Consider the following 19,244-nt stretch of genomic DNA (forward strand, 5'->3'; position numbering starts at 1 on the left):
CACCAGGTCGTCGCCCGTGGCCAACACCAAGTCCAACAAGGCATCCCCCCTGGTGGGGCTGTGCACCTCCTGGGTTAGATGAAGGTCCTGGACTCTGTCTAAGAACCTACGGGAGCACTCAGACCTGGCTGACTGCTCCTCCCAGCAGATGTCTGGGAAGTTCAGGTCCCCCATGACTACCACATCCTTAGCCTTCGCTACCTCGGTGAGCTGACCCAAGAATTCCTGGTCAAGCTCCTCTCCTTGGTTGGGTGGTCTATAGTAAACTCCCACCGTTAGGTCCCTTTCCCCTCTTTTGCCTTGAACCCTAACCCAAAGCACTTCAGAGTGCTTCTCCCCTGACTCTTTACTAATTAGCGAGGATGTGTATTCCTCTTTGATATAGAGTGCCACTCCCCCACCTCTCTTTCCTATCCTGTCCCTCCTGTACAGCCTATAGCCCTTGACATTCACCGCCCAATCATGCTTGGAGTCCCGCCATGTTTCCGTAATCCCCACAATGTCTGGGCTGGTGTCAGCCAGCAGGAGGGCAAGTTCCTCCTGCTTGTTCCCCATACTACGGGCATTAGTGTAGAGGCATTTTCAAGTGGTCTATGAAAAAAAAAGTTTAAGAACCACTGCCCTAGATGGTTTGAGGCATCTGCCAGAGGGCTGCAATGCTTCTTGTTTATTTGAGTTGTACTGTTAGTTTAGCCTTAAGCCCTGCAGTGACAGGGTCATGGCTTATTTAGAGAACCAGTGACCCAGGAGCCCTCAGACTGAGGGGTCCAAGAGCCTAGGAAAATGCTTGAGCCCCAGACCAGAGGGTTCATGTGCCCAGGGAAAGTTTAAGCCAGGTAAGGGTCCACGAGCCCAGAGCGGGCTAAGCCAGACTAGATTGTGCAAGAGACTGGAGGAGGGGCTGCGTGCAGGACCCAAGGTCTGAGAGTTCAGAGGGAGACTGTGTAAGGGACCAGAGGGTCCAAGGGGGCTGAGTTCATAAATAATCAACATCAAAGACGGAGAACGTCCACAAGGCTTGGGATGTGGTGTAGGGGAGGAAAAGGAGCCACACAATTTGCTCTTAAGGCTACAGGTGCCCTACAAAGACCTATTCAGACTGAGAGGGACCTATCAGGTCTGAGGGCTGGATTAAGGCTAGTTGGGGCTCATGAGAGACCTAGTGGGGAATTATTAGGATTAAGGCTCACTAAATCCTGTTGGCAGCCTCCCTTAATCAACTGTTAATATTAAGAACAAGGCATGGTGGGCAAGCAATCCAAGGAGAATGACATTAGAGTCCAAACCGGGCAGGAACAGGGGGCATCACAGCCACCTCTGTGGCCACAAGCCTGCCACAATTCCACACAGCCATCTCCTTAGTGATGGCTTCAGGCACCTTCTAGCTGTAAAGACCTTGCTGCACTTTTGCCTCAGCCCCCAGTAAGAAGGCACAGGACTTCAGCACACATCTGAGCACAAGCTCCATGAGTAGGCATGTTGAAGGGTTCCCAGTAACAAAAGGTTAACTACCAGTGTTGAATCCTGGAATATCCTGACAGCAACCACAGGCTGCTACATGACAGTATGTAGGCAGAGGTGTGACATTCAGTCTGTACAACCCACAGTACTGACCACACAGATAAACAGTCGGCTAGGAGGGGAAGGTGCAAAGAAAAATGTAAGTGTTGTTTAAATGCTAAAATACGTCGGGTAGAAAGCCATGCACGCAACCACAGGCCTGAAGTTACTTGCCCCCAGACAAAATTTTCCACGAGCCAATCAGATTTACATTGCATTTTCCCTGAGGCAAGGGACTATGGGACAGTTTTGCTTGCTTGTTTTGAGACAACCAGCCTTACCTCAAGGTAAGACATTCATTTAGACAAGCCATGAAATAAAAAAGAAGAAAACGTTACTCAAAATATGTCCCCCATAAGCTTATAGGCTCTTCAGACAGCATTCTCGTCACTTATTTCAAGTTGAAAAATTCATATTTTCTCCCCCTTCAATTCAAATGCACCATAAAAATACATCCATTTTACTATTCCAGGAAATAACAGTACAACATATATAATTCTTGAATTATAACATAATTCAAGAAATTCTTATGTTGCATATCTTATATGAAAGCTACTTTAAAAACTCAGTTCTCGCTGCTATTCACTTTTATCTGGATTACAATTTAAACAAAGAAAAGTCTGTATAATTATGATGAATCTCACAGACACACACACACCTGGTTTGTTCGAAGTTCCATATGATTCTAACTATGGCCCAACAGCAAGTCTTAGAGTAACCACAGACTACCCTTCTTGTTCTCTGCAGGACAGAAGGAAAGTTTCCCATAGAAATAATCTATTTGCTTTGCCTCCTTAGTACTAAACCTCTAACAGAATTCCACTTTTGAATAGGATTAAAGAGGGTGGGAGAGTGAGGAGACAACAAGCTATACACTACCCTAACCAGAGATTTAAATCAAGTTCCTTCTACCAAAAATAAAAGAAAGCATAAAATAGGGTCTGAAGACTCCAGCACAACATCAGTGGATTGAATTTCCATCAGTTAAAGAAACAGGAACTCACCGTTCCAAAAAAACCTGAGAGTTATGTTACCAGACATCAGATCAGAAAAAACACACAAGTCAGACAGAAATTTGACTCAATGATCCATTTCTGACATGAGTTACTCAGAGATGACTAATGACTTTCCAGAATTTGTTCAGTTCAGTAAAAGCAACCCTCTATTAAGGGGATGAAATGAGACATAAAAGATGCGACTTCCATTCACCCTGCAAAAACTGAAGCTACAGCTGCCACAAAGCATGTGGCCAATTGAAATATCCTGATTTGAAAAGGACTTCTCCTCCCAGTTCCATCTGGAGGCCTAGAGATCAGCCACCCTGTACGAACACAGGTGCTTGTTGGGGTTAGAAACCCAGGATCCCTGGTGATATAATAAAGTAAAAAAATCCCCAATTTTCGGTTAAAAAAAAAAAAAGTAACCCAAAACCCATATGTTTCCAAGATCAAAATGAAACACAACTATGTATATGTATCTATATATTAGTGGCATTTCATTTTAATCATGGAAGAATGTGGATTTTGAGTTACAGTACTTTTTTTTTTTTTATGTGAAAATTAGAGATCTTTTTATCAGAGAAAACCAGGATCCCTGGTTATCACCTTCCAGCATACTCTGATCACCGTTTTACAGTGGTGCTTGCATATTCATACAGAAAGAAATAACACAGCATTAAGTTGTTTAGCAAAAGTTTGAGAGTCACCTATAAAACCTGGGAGCCACAGAACCACCAATTAAAGTGTGCACTGTTGCATCAGACACCTGGAACACCCTTCTGGTCCATGCACGTCTTGTGTTTGCTACACACTGCCCAAGTCAGAAGAGCTTGGGAGTCTTCTAGACTGCTACAGTGCGCAAACAAGTCTGCAAACTGCTGCAGACTGCCACAAGTCTGCAGTCAGAAAAGCTTGAGAGTCTTACAGTGGAACATTTGGCTCATGAAGAAGAAGGTGGTCACAAAACAAAGGGTAAACACTATGTTGATAACTATTAAAAAGATAGTGACAGGCCTATAATCAAGACCCCTTCCCTCCCCTCCTATTTAGAAGGCTGTTAGACAATGCTGTGGAGTGCTGCAGTGAAGTACACCACACCCACTCCACATACACACCAAAATTATGTAACATAGCTGCCTTAGTGCACTGCTGGACATGCACTGATGAACTCATACTTTTTGGTGTGCTCTCCATTTTGCATTTAAAAAAACAGCTACACTGCATTATTTTGAGGTGCTGTGCTCCTGAAGCAGGGGTTCCCTTGCTTCACTGTGATGGTGCATTGATGATACAGACATGCCCAAGGTTAGAAAATAAAAACTGGTGTGGGGCTGAACAAGAGCAGGGAACAAAACCAGGTTTTGTTTTTAAAGGGAAACATTAAAAAAATAGAAAGTGAAAGACAGCTGCATTTGTCCAACACACAGAAACCTCATCTTTTGCAGCACTTTGTTTTCCCCCTCTGCCCAACCACAGACTACCATATTTTCTTGCATGCTGTTCACGCCCAAAAATGATACACACCTTATTGTGGAGAAAGCAGAAGGATGAAAAATATTTTTTCAGAGTTATGGCCACAAAGTGGGGACAAAACCTAATCTTCAGCTCACTCCCCCCTCCCTTTTCTGCTCTGGCAAAAGCTGTAGAAGGGGTCTACAACCCCGCAGCACACATGCCAGAACATGGCACATGAGGCCATTTTCCTTGGCACGCCACAGTTAGTCTAGGCTCTGGACAGCTGCCACCAGCAGCAAAGCCCAGGCTGCTCGCAGCAGGCAGCCAGAACGCTTCAAGCCCTGCTGCAAGCAGCCTGGGCTCTGTGGCTGGCAGCAGTGGCCCAGAGTCCAGGCCAGCTGCAGCAGGAAGGCTACAAACAGCTGCACCAGGCTCTGGAGCCCCGGCCAGGCTCTGTGGCGATGAACAGATGCATGCTTCTGGGTGGACAGCAGAAGAGGGGCCTCGGGCAGCGCAACCCTGGCCCTTCTCCTGCTGTCTGCCCAGAGGCATGTGTGCAACCACCACCACCACTGGAGGCTGGTGCAGCTGTTTGCAGCCTGCCAGCCACCTGCTGCAGCTGCCTACAGCCTGGGCCAGCTGTGTATGCAACCACCATCAGCAATAAGGATCAAGCCCCTGGCAGCTCCCTCACAATCTACCTCTGACATGCCAAGTCGTGGCATGGGTCGGGGTTGGGGTGTTTTTGGCACTCCAGGCAAAAACGTGGCTGACCTCTGAGCTATAGCTTCAACCCTCTCACAGTTGAACTGTCAGAACCACTCGACTGCTCAGCCAAAAGCTAAAACTGTAGATGCTGCTCAAGATGGGACTCCATGGATTTAAGATTTTGAAAAGAGCTAAAAACCAATCTACAGGGCTGTGAAAGGGAAGAAGAGAGACCAGGAGTATCTAACAGACAGCAAAATTACTGAAAAAAGGATAGCTTGATTAGTGGAACATCATGGCCATTAAAAATGAAAGACAGTTATTAACACCTACCAAGTAAAGATCAATTAGCAGGAAATGATGAGCCATGAAGTTAATTGATTCCTTCAGAGTTGCCTGAATAGAACTGCTGCTGGGCAGTTGATTTTAAACCTGGGGTGGAGCAAGAATCAAAGTGAGATGCAACTGCACACCCCATGGATCTACCCCTACTGGACTCCATCCCTCCCTCCATGTAGATGCTGGAGGCAAGAGAAGAAAAAGAAACAGCAGCTTCTCCATGCTTCCAGAATGGGCAGAAAATCATCTTTCTCACTTACAACTCACATTCCAATTCTGAAAGACTAATTTTGGAGGGAAAGATGCATGTGGTATACAAGTAATTATAGTATATCCCTGTATTTCTGCTACCACAGGCTATAGGTACACCCCATGGAATTATGCACAGAAAAATTTAAATTTATGTGCAGAAAAACTCAAAATTATGCAAAATTTAATACTTTTATTTCTTTTTTTTTAATAAATTAAATATAATACTATTTGAACCTTTTTTTAGAAATATATGCAGGTACTCTGTATGGTTAGGGGGCATGGCAGCTGTGTGTGGGGTTTATGGATGGGTGTCGGGGGTGGGTATGGGAGTATGTGCAGTTTGTGGGCAGGTGTGGGGTTTGTAGGGGCAGGGGGTTGTGAAGGGGTGTGGATGTGTGTATGTGGGGTTTGTAGGTGGGTAGGCCCCCACCACACATCCCCCCCAGCATACAGCTCCCACCACTGCCAGCACAGCTGCAGCAGGAAGAGGACCCTTGGGTCGCTCATGGCCACAGCAGGCAGAACCCCTGGTGGCGCATGCCTCTGGACGAGTCCCAGGGCCTGCACATTGTGACGGAGCCAACCTGGCCCACTGGTGCATGCCTCTGACCAAGCTGGCTCCCTGCCTGCACACGGGACTTGCAGCACTGCAGGCCGCAGCCATGCACCATCAGGCCAGGTGGGCTCTGTACCTCCATGTGAGGCTTCTGCTGGAGTGCTGAAAGCCCCATGTGGAGGCATCTGGCCCAGCCTGATGGCGTCTGGACTGGGAGCCATGCACCATTGGGCTAGGTGCATGCCTCCACGTGGGGCTTCCAGCACTCCAGCAGGAAGCCGTACTTGGAGGCAAGCAGGAGCCCACCTGGCTCTGCACATGACTCCATGCCTCCATGTGCGGCTTCCCACCCAGCCCGATGGCACGCAGCTCCTGGGTCCATGCACCACCGGGGCATGCTGACCCTCCACGTGGGGCTTCCAGCACTCTAGCAGGAAGCCGCACATGGAGGTACGGAGTCACACGCCATCAAGCTGGGCAGGCTCTGTGCCTCTACATGCGGCTTCCTGCTAGAGTGCTGGAAGCCCCACATGCAGGCACTGAGCCAGCTGGCTCAGCCCACTGACCCACCCACAAACCTCACACACCCACCCACAGCCAGCCACAAACTCCATACCCACCCCACCCCCTGAAGGCTCCCCTCCCCAGTTACCCAGATGTCCAGCCACATGGCTCTGTACCTCCATATCATGGAGGTAAAGGCACAGAGCCCACTGTAGTTAAATTATGCAAAATTATGCAGTTATGCACGGTAATACCTTTTATGCGCAAAAGTGCATGGGTGCATAATAGCATAATTCCCTACATTGTATATAGAGAAAATATAACATGTTCAAATGTTAGTGTCCTGGCATCATGAAGACAGACAGCACATATCAGTAACATTATTCTCTATCTGCTCTTTATCTGTGCCAAGTTAGAGTTATGTTCTTATATTCTTTTCTTTTTTTTTTTTTTTTCCCCTCTCATGGCTGTGGTGTTCAAGAGAGCTTGTGGAATGGATATTTTTTGTGGATCCCTTTAATTTACAAATGCTACTAGCAAAGGCAGGGAACCAGATGTGATGGTCCAAGAAGCACCTTTCAGCTCTAGATTCAGATACAAAGTAATAATTAAACTAGGCATCAATTCTAAGACTTTTTTAAATGTAATTCTATGTATAAGTATCTAGGTCTGTAAGCAAATAACATTACAATTTTGTACGTTATGAGAGGAAAGGAGTGAAATGCTCTGTTATTGCTATGGGAATCTTCATCAGCCTGTTAACATGCATAACCCTAAACTATAGAGTTGACTCTGGGGTAAAACCAGGGGACAATCCAGAGGAAATTTTTAGGAAGACGCTCAAACACTGGTTTCCATCTGGCAACTTTGAACTGATTTGTACACAGGAAAACAGGGCTAAAAATAGCCTCTCAGGCCATCAAATCCAGCCCTACAAGTTCAAAGTCAACCAATGCTTCAGAAACCTAAAAATCATTCGATTCAGCCGCTCAACCAGAACAATGACAAAGCACATTATGGCTAGATACAGTCAGAAAACGAATCAATTCAGTCTTTGCAGGTTAGCCTAAACTGCACAGATTAAACAGAAACAGAAGCAAGCAGACATTTTCACAGATTTCATAGACATTAGGGCTGGAAGGGACCTCGTAAGATCACTGGGTCCAGCCCCCTGCCCAAGGGGCAGGAAGTCAGCTAGGGTCAAAAGATCCCAGCAAGATAAGCGTCCAAATGTTTCTTAAAAGTGCCCAGAGTAGGTGCTTGCAGCACCTCTGCGGGGAGTCTGTTCCAGGCCTTGGGGGCTTGGACAGTAAAGAAGTTTTTTCTTATGTCCAGCCTAAAACGGTCTTGCTGGAGTTTGTGACTATTGGATCTTGTCATACCCTGGGATGCTCTGGTAAACAGGTGCACCAGATCATGATGCACATCCCTTATGTACTTATAGACTGCCACCAAGTCACTCCTGAGCCTGTGCTTCTCCAGGCTGAAGAGTCCCATAGCTCACAGCCTCTCCTCATAAGGCCTGTTCTCTTGCCCTCTGATCATGCGCGTGGCTCTCCTCTGGACTCTTTCAAGCCTCTCAGGCAAGGTTACAGGGGTGGGCAAATGAGAATAGGATGGGATTCAATACTGACAAGTGCAGGGTACTGCACTTGGGCAGGAAGAACCAGCAGCATACCTATAGGCTGGGGAACTCCCTTCTTGAAAGCACAGTGGCTGAAAGAGATTTGGAGTCATTACTGATTCCAAAATGAACATGGGCCGCCAATGTGAGGACGCGGTCAGCAAGGCTAATTGCACCTTGTCATGTATCCACAGATGCATCATAAGCAGGTCCAGGATCCTCCCCCTCTATGCGACACTGGTCAGGCCACAGTTGGAGTAGTGTGTCCAGTTCTGGGTGCCGCACTTCAGGAGGGATGAGGCCAGCATTGAGAGGGTCCAAAGGAGGGCCAGTTGCATGATCAGGGGGCAGCAGGGCAGGCCTTACAAGGAGAGGTTAAGGGACCTGAACCTGTTCATTCTTCACAAGACAAGGCTGAGAGGGGATCTAGTGGCCGCCTATAAACTTACCAGGGTCTGGGACCAGAGGGGAATGGGTGAGACCCTGTTCTCCCAAGCACCTCCCGGAGTAACAAAGAATAATGGCCACAAGTTGATTAAGAATAGGTTCTGGCTACAAATCTGGAGGCAATACTTCACAACCAGGGCGGCCAGGATCTAGAATCAGCTTCCAAGGGAAGTGGTGCTGGCTCCTACCTTAGGGGTCTTTAAAAGGAGGCTTGATAACTACCTAGCTGGGGTCATTTGAGCTTAAACTTAGTAGGGGTCATATGAGCCCAGTAATTAATTCCTGCCCAGGGAAGGGGGTCGGACTAGATGATCTGCTCAGGTCCCCTCCGACCCTACATCTATAAATACGCTTCTCCACATCCTTCCTGAATTGTGGAGCCCAGAATTGGACGCAGTACTCCAGCTTCGGCCTCACCAAGGCCAAGTACAGCAGGAGGATGACATCCTGGTGTCACAACCCAAAGTTGTGATTTTTGTTTGTGTGTGCGCTTTGGCACCACTGAATTATTTTTCCCGCTAAATTGCAGCTTCTTTGCACGGTGGAGTTTTCTGCTGCAGAGGAGAACCCCGGTGCAAAGGAGAATTTCCCGCCAATTTGTAGCTTTCTTTGCGTGGTGCATTTCTTTTTGCACCTAAAAAGTGCTCGGTGCAAAGAGTTCCCGCCATTTGTATTTAAATTCGAGCCACATTATTGGTTCGCGTGAAATTATGCACGTGGCGGCTAACGCCATTAAGCGTCCGTAACTAATTCTAGCGTGTCGCCCGTTCTCTCTGATCCAGCGTGCCCGGGCTGCTGGCCACAGCCCGTGCAGAGCACAAAAAAGGGTCCGCATATCGCTCCCGGCCCGCACATGGCGACATGGATGGGATCGGGAGGCGGCCTGCACACCTGGGTCTTGCTTGAGAAGCATTGGTAGATGCAAGCCAGAGTTTCGTTTGCTTTGCCAGCTGTGGTATTGCATTGGTGGCTCATGTTCATCTTGCGGTCAATCATGACCCCCGAGTCTCTTTTGGCTGTGGTGCTAGTGAGGATAGCATTGCTGAGCCTATAAGTGTGATGCGGGTCCCCCCCGCACCGAGGTGAAGCACCTTGCATTTCTCTATATTGAATGCCATCAGGTTTTCATCCACTCACCTTGCAAGCCTATCGATCCTATTTTCCTTTGATTCAGAAAATGCAACCACATGCCTACAGTGACTCAGGCAGAAGCCAGGGGGCACTAGAGCACAGCTCTCTAGCTGTGTGTTCACTTCCTCTTCCTGCTGCCGCCAAGGTCTCTGGGATTTGCAGCCCAGAATTACAACAGCAGGACTCTGCAAGGTTGCTCATCACGTCCTCTTCCTGCTTCCAGGTGCCTCTGTAATTTATAGTCCACAGTTGCAGCCAACAGTAAGTTTGAGTGGGGTAAGGGTTGTTTAACCCTCCCTCCCTGGCCCCAGGCCCCAGCCAGGGTGCTTCCCTCTGCAGTAGCTGTGGCTCCCCCAGGAAGCACCTGCCTGCAGGCACCTGGCTCGGGTGGCCCTAGGGGTCACCACAGCCGCAGAGGTAAGCACCAGGCCTCCCGCAGCTCAGGCAGGCGGCTCCAGGGGGGAAAAAGATCAGGCTTGCCACTATTCTTGGGCAGAGCCTGCTTTCTCAAACTAAAGTACAGAGGTAACAGACTAGCATAGAAGTCCACAAGAGATCTGGGTTAATTCAGCTCTGAAAGTTTCAGTAAAGTAATTTCAACAAACCCAATCAGGGATCATTAGTTAGAATATTAAGATTACTAGCCAATTACCCATCATGAATGACAGATTTAAAATAATGGCAGGGAGGCCACCCCCCGCCTCCCTGCTCACCCTTCGGGGCCAGCCATATAAACACCCCCTGCACCGCTGTCACCTCCTCCTCTAGCCACTGGTGTGGAGGCTCCCTCCCCACCCACCTCCACCTCCTCCCCTGAGCAGAAGGGCTTCCCCTGGCCTCCCCTCCCCTCCCTTCTCCCCTCTGAACCCACCAACTCCCTCTCCCTGCCAGCTGTTGGGTGCATGTGAGCCTGCCTCTGCTTCTTCCACTGAGCAGCAACACTTCCCCTGCCATCCCGCTCTCCCTGCCAGCTGTCAGATGCATGTGTCCCCGCATCTGCCCTCCACCTCCTCCCCACCTGGGTCCACGCAACCAATCGGCGGCAGTGCATGCGCAGCTGACCAACAGCGTTACGGACAAACAGACAAACAGACAGGCAGAGGAAGCCCTTTATTATACTAGAATGTTTACCAGCTATAAATAGTAAGCATAGGTTGGGAAGAAACTTGGGAACTTCTACATGACACCTGCTGGACTGTTCATCTGCGGGACTGTTCATCTGGAGGACCCCCTGCTGTGCAGAACATGAGCCTGGCCAGGTGCACTTTGTGGCAGTCAAGACCCATCAGGTAAGATTATGCTTTTTTTCAGCTAATCTTGCTTTGTCAATTAATCAATAAGCTTCTCACATTGGTTGGAATGACACAAGAGTCTATTTGAATTGTTCACCTCCCCACCCCTATTAAAAATCTGTTAACGGGGTGGTGCTGGCCACAAGTCAACACCCCCTTCCCCTCCAGGAGGTGTGACTCCAGCACACCCTGACTACTCTGAGCACCCAATGTAGCTCCCTAGTTTGCTACTAGCTCTAGGACTCCCATGCAAACAGCAACAGGAATCCTACTGCCTACCTCTGTGAAAAGAATGAGCCAGAGAATGGAAACCACCCAGCAAGCTGCAAACTGGACCCGTGCTGAGGTGCTGGACCTCATCATCATCTAGGGCGAGTTGAAAATACTCACCACCACTGCCAAGGGCTCAAAGGGCAACAAGCAGCACCAGGTGGTCTATGAGCGCATTGCTTCAGTGCAGCCTGCATGCAGCAAGCTTGCTGGGTCACGGTTTTGCCCTGGTGAGGCACATGTAGCAAGCCCATTGAGTCTCTGGCCTGGGCTCTGCCCTGTTGTGAGTGCGTACTAAACCCAACTCCTACCCCAGTGTGGCATGCAACAAGCCTGATGGGTCTCAGGTGTGTCCTGATATAAAAACTAACCCAATTCTCTCAAAGCCAATACCAATTCAGTGAAACAAATACAAGGTTCTGGTCCTTTTTTATATTCTTTTTTCCACTTCTTTCTCTTTACTTCTTCCCTGTACCAAATCACTTCAAACAGTTGGTTTTTTTTAAAAGACTCCCCTCCCACCTGTGGTTCTAACTGGCTCCTGCTGGCTACAGAGTAAGGGAAACTACATGGTGGTTTCTCTGCCTCTGAGGCCCCCTCTACACATAAAGCTAAAGGTGTGATGGAATCTAACATGCAATTCATACAATCGCACCTTCTGCGATGCCACACACGCGTGGCAGGAGAGGCAATAGTGGGATCATGCATTAGATACTGTTGCACCTTATTGCTGGTGCAGGGCGTGCTCAATCCTGAGCTCCCCCTGAACTGGCAAACTCCAGCAGCTAGAAGCCCCACATACCCCAGCTGAAGGGCTCCCAGCCACAGGGGCACCCCTGGGGCTGTAGGATAATTACAGTGGAGATTCCCCCACCCCAAGGGTCAAATGATCAGCATGATCCCCAGGATCTGGGAGTTTCCCACACCCATAAGCCCTTAGGGATAGTGGCTGCCCACGCCCCTTCAGCTTTGAGGTTTTATGCAGAGCATGGTGCACCCCTGCGGCTGGAAGCCCTATCAGCTATTGGGTTCCCAGTCGCAGGGGAGACCTTGCTATATGTGCACATTAAAGCTCAATAGCAACCAGCTCTAAAGTTAGCATACTTTTTTAAGGTCTAACTTTATAGCTGGTTGGAGCTTTTTATTGTGTGTGAGAGCTACTCTGCATAAGTAGCCGGTCTTCAGGTAATTGTGCAATGCCACTCTCCCCACTACTCTCCCACCCCAAAGAAGGGATAAAGGTCTGGCTCCTGTCCACATGCCTGCTCACCAGGCCCTCTAATGGCAGTTTAATAAAATCATAGAAAATTACGGTTGGAAGGGACCTCAGGGGGTCATCTAGTCCAACCCCCTGCTCAAAGCAGGACCATCCCCAACTAGATCATTCCAGCCAGGGCTTTGTCCAGCCAGGTCTTAAAAACTTCCAAGGATGGAGATTCCACCACCTCTCTGGGGACCTTGTTCCAGTGATTCACCACCCTCATAGTGAGAAAGTTTTTCCTAATATCCAACTTAAACCTCCCTTGCTGCAACTTGAGACCATTGTTCCTTGTTCTGTGATCTGTCACCATAGAGAACAGTCCAGCTCCATCCTCTTTCAAGCCCCCCTTCAGGTACTTAAAGGCTGCTGTCAAATCCTAGCTTAGTCTTCTCTTCTGCAGACTAAATAAACACAGTTCCCTCAGCCTCTCCTCATAAATCATGTGCCCCAGCACCCGAACCATTTTCATTGCTCTCCACTGTGCTCTCTCCAACTTGTCCATATTCTTTCTATAGTGAGGGGCCCAAAACTGGACACTGTACTCCAGATGTGGCCTTCCAGTGCAGAATAATTACTTCCCTTGATCTGCTGGCAACACTCCTACTAATGCAGCCCACTATGCAGTTAGCCTTCTTGGCAACAAAGGCACACTGCTGACTCACATCCATCTTATTGTCCACTGTAACTCCCATGTCCTTCTCTGCAGAGCTGCTGCTTAGTCAGTCAGTCCCCAGGCTGTAGCGGTGCATGGGATCATTCCATCCTAAGTTCAGGACTTTGCATTTGTCCTTGTTGAACCTCCTAAGATTTCTTTTGACCCAATCCTCCAATTTGTCTAGGTCACTCTGAATCCTAGCCCAATCCTCCAGTGCATCTACTACACCCCCCAACTTGGCATCATCCACAAACTTGCTGAGGGTGCCTCCCAGGCCTCCCAGTTGTGCAGGTCTGAGACAGCATTAAGCCTTAACCTGTGACTGCTCTGAAACTGTTGTAATTTATGACAGCAACCTTCAACAGATTTAAAATGTTTTAAAGGTAACCTGTAACAGCACCCTAAGATGCCACCCTGCCCTGCCCTTCTGCCTAACTTCAGACTAGCATAGCTAACTCTCTCTCTCTCTCTAGGATATGCATCCTGACTATTTCCCACTTCTCAGATTTTTTTTAATCTTATATTTATATCATTTTTCTAAAGCAGTGGTTCTCAACCAGGGTGTTGCATGGCCCCTCAGAAGTGCTGCACTAACAGTGGCCAGGTAAAACTGCCTCACTACCCCTGCACTAGGGCTCCTTAATCAGCCTAAAGCAGGCAGGAGAACCAGTCCTGGCTGTAACAGTCCTGTCTGCTTCTGCTTTCAGGAGCAGCATTGGGGGTGCTGGACCATAAAGAACTGCACAGCATGAGGCAGCTCCTGTGTGCTTTAGACTGATCAGAGCACTAGTGTGAGAGAACCACACACGTGGCACAGCCCTTCATGGGCTGGCTTTGCAGTGTGGAGCCCTTCCATTTCAGAGCCCTTCCCAGCAGCAGGACCTGGCTGGGAAGCACTGAGGTAAGCTGAGGCAGCACCGCTAATGGTTCTCAGCCAGGAGTGCCACCACATTCAAAAAAGTGGTGGTGGGGCATTTTAATCCTGAAAAGGTTGAGAACCTTTTAGCTGCAGATACACTACATTCTGGAGGCACATAAAACTCATTGCCAGTCAGCCGTAACATTGCAGTGAATATTAGCAATGAATTCCCTTGTTCTTATTTTGAAAAAGTGACATGATGGGACATGACAGGGGGGACAGGCAGATTGTGGATCAAGGTGAGGGCATGTGGCCCCGCTTCAATGAGATTTCTGAGCTCACAGGCAGGTCAGCACAGCTCCTGCCAGAGATCTGTCCTATGAGCTCACCAGCTGATCAGCAAAGGCTCTGGCTGGAGCCACTGCTTTTCCACAGCCCCTAGAGCTCAAGATGGGTGTGTTTCCATCATTCACCTTTCCCCTCCCTCACTGAATTCAGCAGCAGGGGGAAACAGGGGATGAGCAGGTGGTGGTGCACACCCCCTGGGCTCCAGAACTGTGTGACCACAGTTCTGTCAGCAAGCAGAAGGAGTTTTTTCTGTCTCCAGAGCAGTAACAGCTGTGCCAAAAGACACATTTTTTGCTGGGAGAAACTGCCTTCTGCTGGCCATTCCATCAGCGACTGAAAAGTGAAATCTTTTCATTCACCATATCCAGAACCCACACTGATGAGATGGTGAGCTCACAGAAGAGCTGTGGAAGGAACTGCACTGACATGGTTGTGATCTCAGAGAATTCACTGTGCCACCACACCCCACGATCCACCCCCAGAGGAGTCCTAGGGAGAGTGACACAGCATGGATTCTAGGACATACTTCCTTCTCACTCAGCAATCCTCCTCATCTCTCCATGCTCCCAACAGGGTTGAAGAAACAATCAGAAGAGAACACATGTAACTAACAGGGAGGAAGCATGCTATCTACCAGCTAAATGCAACAAGTGGGATGAAAGAATCCTTCCTTCATTTTAAAAGGCTGGAGTAGGGAGAATGGGCTCTGAACAATCATCAACTGCACAGGATACTTGCGAAGCTGTGAAGTGACCCATTCATTTCAATGGGATGTTTTCAGATGACTGAAAACTCCCTGGCAGATAGCTGACAGGTATGCGCTGCCCCAGTTTTCTCTAAGAGAAATCTTCTCTTTCTGCTCAATTCACCTTTATCAGCCTGTCTTATGCACCAAACCTGATTACTTCCACCTTACCTATCCTGCCTCTACACTACAGGGCAAGGGCGGGGAATAATCTGGGCCCACCAGCTACATAGAGACTTTTCTTGAGCCATCACGGGCTGGTACCCCTCTCCCCCCTGCACCACAGCTCATCAAAACTCCCTACGTGGGATAGGGCTACGGACAGGTGGGGAGTAGTGTCCGGGAGTAAGATAGGCAGGTGGGGCTGGAAAGACCCCGGGATCTTGGGCAGTGGCAATGCAGGGCCAGGGCCCAGGGCATAGCCATGATCCACGGCCCCCACACACCTGCAACAGGCACTAGTTCCATGGGCAGGGGCGAGCACGGAGTGGATTACAGCTCAGCCCTGGCCCTGGCCCCGTACTGTCATTGACCCAAGATCCTGGCCCCGGCCCCAAACACAGCTCCCCATCTACCTGATTCCCTGCCCATCTGGCTCCCAGCTGGTTTCATAGTAGCTAGGGTCAGGAGGAACCTGAAAAGATCATCTAGCCTGACCCCCTGCCACAGGCAGGAATGAATGCTAGGTTCACAAGACCCCAGAGAGGAGATCGTCCAACCTCCTCCTGAATTTCCCCAAGGTAAGGGCGAGGACCACTTGCCTGGGAAGTTGGTTCCAGATTTTGGCCACCCTAACTGTAAAATATTGCCTTCTGATCTCTAGCCTAAACCAATTCTCCATCAGCTTATTAGCATTGTTCCTTGTCACCCCAGGTGCTGCTGGGGAGAAAAGGGCTCTACCTATTTGCTGTTGATATCCCCTGATGAGCTTGTAGGCAGCCACCAGGTCCCCCCTCAGCCTCCTCTTGCTGAGGCTGAGCAGGTTCAGATCCCTCAGTCTCTCCTCACAGGACCTGTCCTGCTGCCCTCTCACCAAGCAGGTGGCCCTCCTCTGAACCCTCTCCAGGCTGGCCACATCCCTTTTGAAGTGCGGCACCCAGTACTTGACGCAGTACTCCAACTGCAGCCTGACCAAAGTCACATAGAGGGGGAGTATCATCTCTCTGGACTGGCTTTAGATGCATCTTTGGACGCATGACCAGGTATGGCTGGCCTTGCTGGCTGCAGTCTGGTGTTGGCGGCTCATGTTCATCTTGGAGTCAATAACGACTCCAAGATCCCTTTCCGCCTCTACGGAGACCCCAGGATCTCAGGGTGGTGGTAGTGCAGGGTCGGGCAGAGCCTCAATCCACCGCCCGCATGTCCCTGCCCACAGAACTGGGGCTCTGCTCCAGCCCAGGCCCCAAGCTGTGACTGTCCCATGTTCCAAGAGTATCCATGAGACTGGCTAGGAACCACATGGGCAGGGCATGTGGCCACACAGATGGGGAGCTGTGTCTGGGGTCAGGGCTGGGGTGGTGCAAGTGCAGCGATTCTGGGGCCAGGGCAGTGCTGCAATCTGGAACCCGCACCCATCACAGGGGCGTGTGGGCAGTGGACCGTGACTCTGCCCTGGGCCCGGCACCATGCTGTCAGTGCCTTAAGACCCCAGAGTATCCCCAGCCCTGTCCGCCTGTCTCACTCCCGGATGCTGCTCCACGCCTGCACACGGCCCCCATACAAGCCACCTGGCTGAGCACCATGCCCATGTGGGTCCAACCCCAGGTGGTGGGTACAGGGCAGACAGCCCAGGGCGTCTGGGCAGTGGGGCAGTCTGGCAGCTAGGAGCCACTGGTCTGCTGGGAAATGGAGTCCGGCCACCGCACTGCCCCAGCCCCACCGCATACCTCGGGGTGGCAGGACCCACCGCACATGTCAGGGCCTGGGCTGCCCCCGTGACTGGGCCAGGCAAGGCCGAGGGACCTGCTGCAGGCCAGACAAAGTCTCTCGACAGGCCTTATTTTGCCCACCCCTGTATACAAGCTATTGCCTTTTTAACTACAATGACAGCGCTAAGGCAGGTCAGGCCCCCAGTTTGCATGCAATTCTGCCAGCGAGCAGAAGGAGTTTTTTTCTGTCTCCAGAGCTATAACAACTGCTTCAAAAGACACATTTTCTGTTGGGAGAAGCTGCCTTCTGCTGGCCATTCCATGAGCTACTGAAAAGTGAATCTTTTCACTCACTATATCCAGTGCCACTCAGTCAGCACAACTTTGTAATGTACTGTATTTTATGGTGTGCAAGTCAATGCATTGTATAAGTCAATCCCATATTTCCACTCAAAAAAGTTAGGATTTTGGTAGATCCTGTGTATAAGTCGACCCTGCCTCGCTGGGGGCGTGGCACGAGGGTGGCTAGGTGCACTGGCAATGGGAGAAGGTGATGGGGACAGCACGTGTGGTGCTGGAAACCCAGGCAGGCTCATGCGAGAGTTGGATTGGGCATCTCCAAGTTTGGGCAGCACCCAGTTGGACCTGGGGGTGTGGCCATGAAGGGAAGAGCTGCCCTTTCCCCACCCCTCACTACAGCCCACTGCCCCAGACTGCTGGCAGCTCACCCCCCTGCCATTGGGAGGTGGGGGGAAAGCAGGCAGGCTAGCTCTGCCAAAAGCTGGATCAGGCCCCTCATTGCTTCTGCCTTCAGCAGGCTCCTGTAGTCCTCAGGATGCCTGACACCACACAGGAAGGGGCTGCCTCACCCCTTCCCTTACTTCCCTTATACTGGCATTTACACGAAAGATTTGCTCTCAGGGAAATGTTTCTAAAATTAGCACTTTTCCAAAAGTACCTGGTCAACTGAAGAAGAATTCTGACAGAGAACATCAATGTGTACAGGAGACCATCCCACAAATCTGCTAAAGCTAAGCTTGAAGGGTTTTTTTCCCACCAAAGTTAATTCATATTAGCAGAAACTGCTCTAGAGGTGTCACCCAGATTTTTTTAAAATGTGTTCATGTACACAAAACTAGGGCTGCAAGGCACTTGGATTAAACAGACAAAGCATGATTTTGTCCCACCTATAATGGGAACTCCAAGTCATGTTCTATAGTGGTCTGAACTCACTGTACCTACCTGACAATTAGTTTCATGGATTCTGCTTTTGGTTCAAAATGCCTTTTCATTCCAAGCCTCTGACCTACTACTTTTCTAGAGATTTAGTTTTCAGGCTGACTTAAAGTAAAAACATAAAACTTTTTCTCAGTCTAAGATTAGACTAGCTTTTAAAAGTCCAAAAGAAATGTTATACATCCTGTTGATACTTACTCAACCATTGCAAACATTTTCACTACCTGATGCTCTTATGTATTTTAAATGTTTTATTTTGCTGTGTAATTCAAATAGTTAGGCATTAAAAACTTCAGCTTGACAGCAGTAATCAAAGATAACCACATTTCCTAGTTTCTATAGACTGAGAACAAAAATTTAGCATTATGACAAATGCAGGAACATCTTTAATAGTGACCACAAGCGCTGGGCAGTTCTCTCAAAGACCTCATCTCCAGTGAGCGTTTGCTTGACTTACACACCCTTAAATTTCTACCTTGACTTAGTTCTAGCAAAGGCCTCTAGCAGGGAATTCAGCTAATGATTTCTTTCGCAAGTACCATTTATACTACTTTTCTGAATAAAATATGTTGGCCAACTGCAATTATGCTAGAGTTTTTACCAATACAGCTACAATCAGCTAGGACTGTGAAGTGACCTAGGCATCTCAAAGGGATATTTCAGATGAACAGAACAATTCATACTTCTCAGACTTCTCAAAGAACAGTGCTTCCTTCACGCTCCAAAACAACACAGTTATGCCAGAAAAGACCTTAAGTACAGACTATGACTAGCTGGATATACATTTATACTAGTTAGGAAAAACTGATGTGCCTAGCATTTCCTTTAACCCCTATTTGGAAGTTTCCATTGCTATGCACACTTACAAGAAACAGCAAGAAAGCTGCCCTCGTCTGCCCTCTATCTACAACTTGCAGTTTTGTTGTTTTTTTTTTGTTTTGTTTTTTAACAAGTATCAGCAAAAAAACTTCTCCCTAACTCTAAGATGCTGGGTTATTGGGCTGACATCCCAAGAAGATGTGGGTGTGATTGAACACAGGGGTAAAGAGCCTAAGGAGTAGACATGCTACTGACTGCAGCATCGGGGTGATGCTGCAGCCAGGATGAGCAGGCATGATGCAAGAGGCAAGGCGTTC

At 49.0% G+C, this 19,244-nt stretch overlaps 1 protein-coding gene across 1 annotated transcript in view; it reads right to left on the bottom strand.

Moving 5' to 3' along the window:
• The window catches only part of UBAC2 (UBA domain containing 2), a 199,738-nt gene that overhangs the window by 179,670 nt on the left and 824 nt on the right, over positions 1-19,244 (bottom strand). The window lies entirely within an intron of this gene.

Source organism: Alligator sinensis, unplaced genomic scaffold (assembly GCF_000455745.1).
Source record: "Alligator sinensis unplaced genomic scaffold, ASM45574v1 scaffold744_1, whole genome shotgun sequence".
NCBI classification, from domain to species: domain Eukaryota; kingdom Metazoa; phylum Chordata; order Crocodylia; family Alligatoridae; genus Alligator; species Alligator sinensis.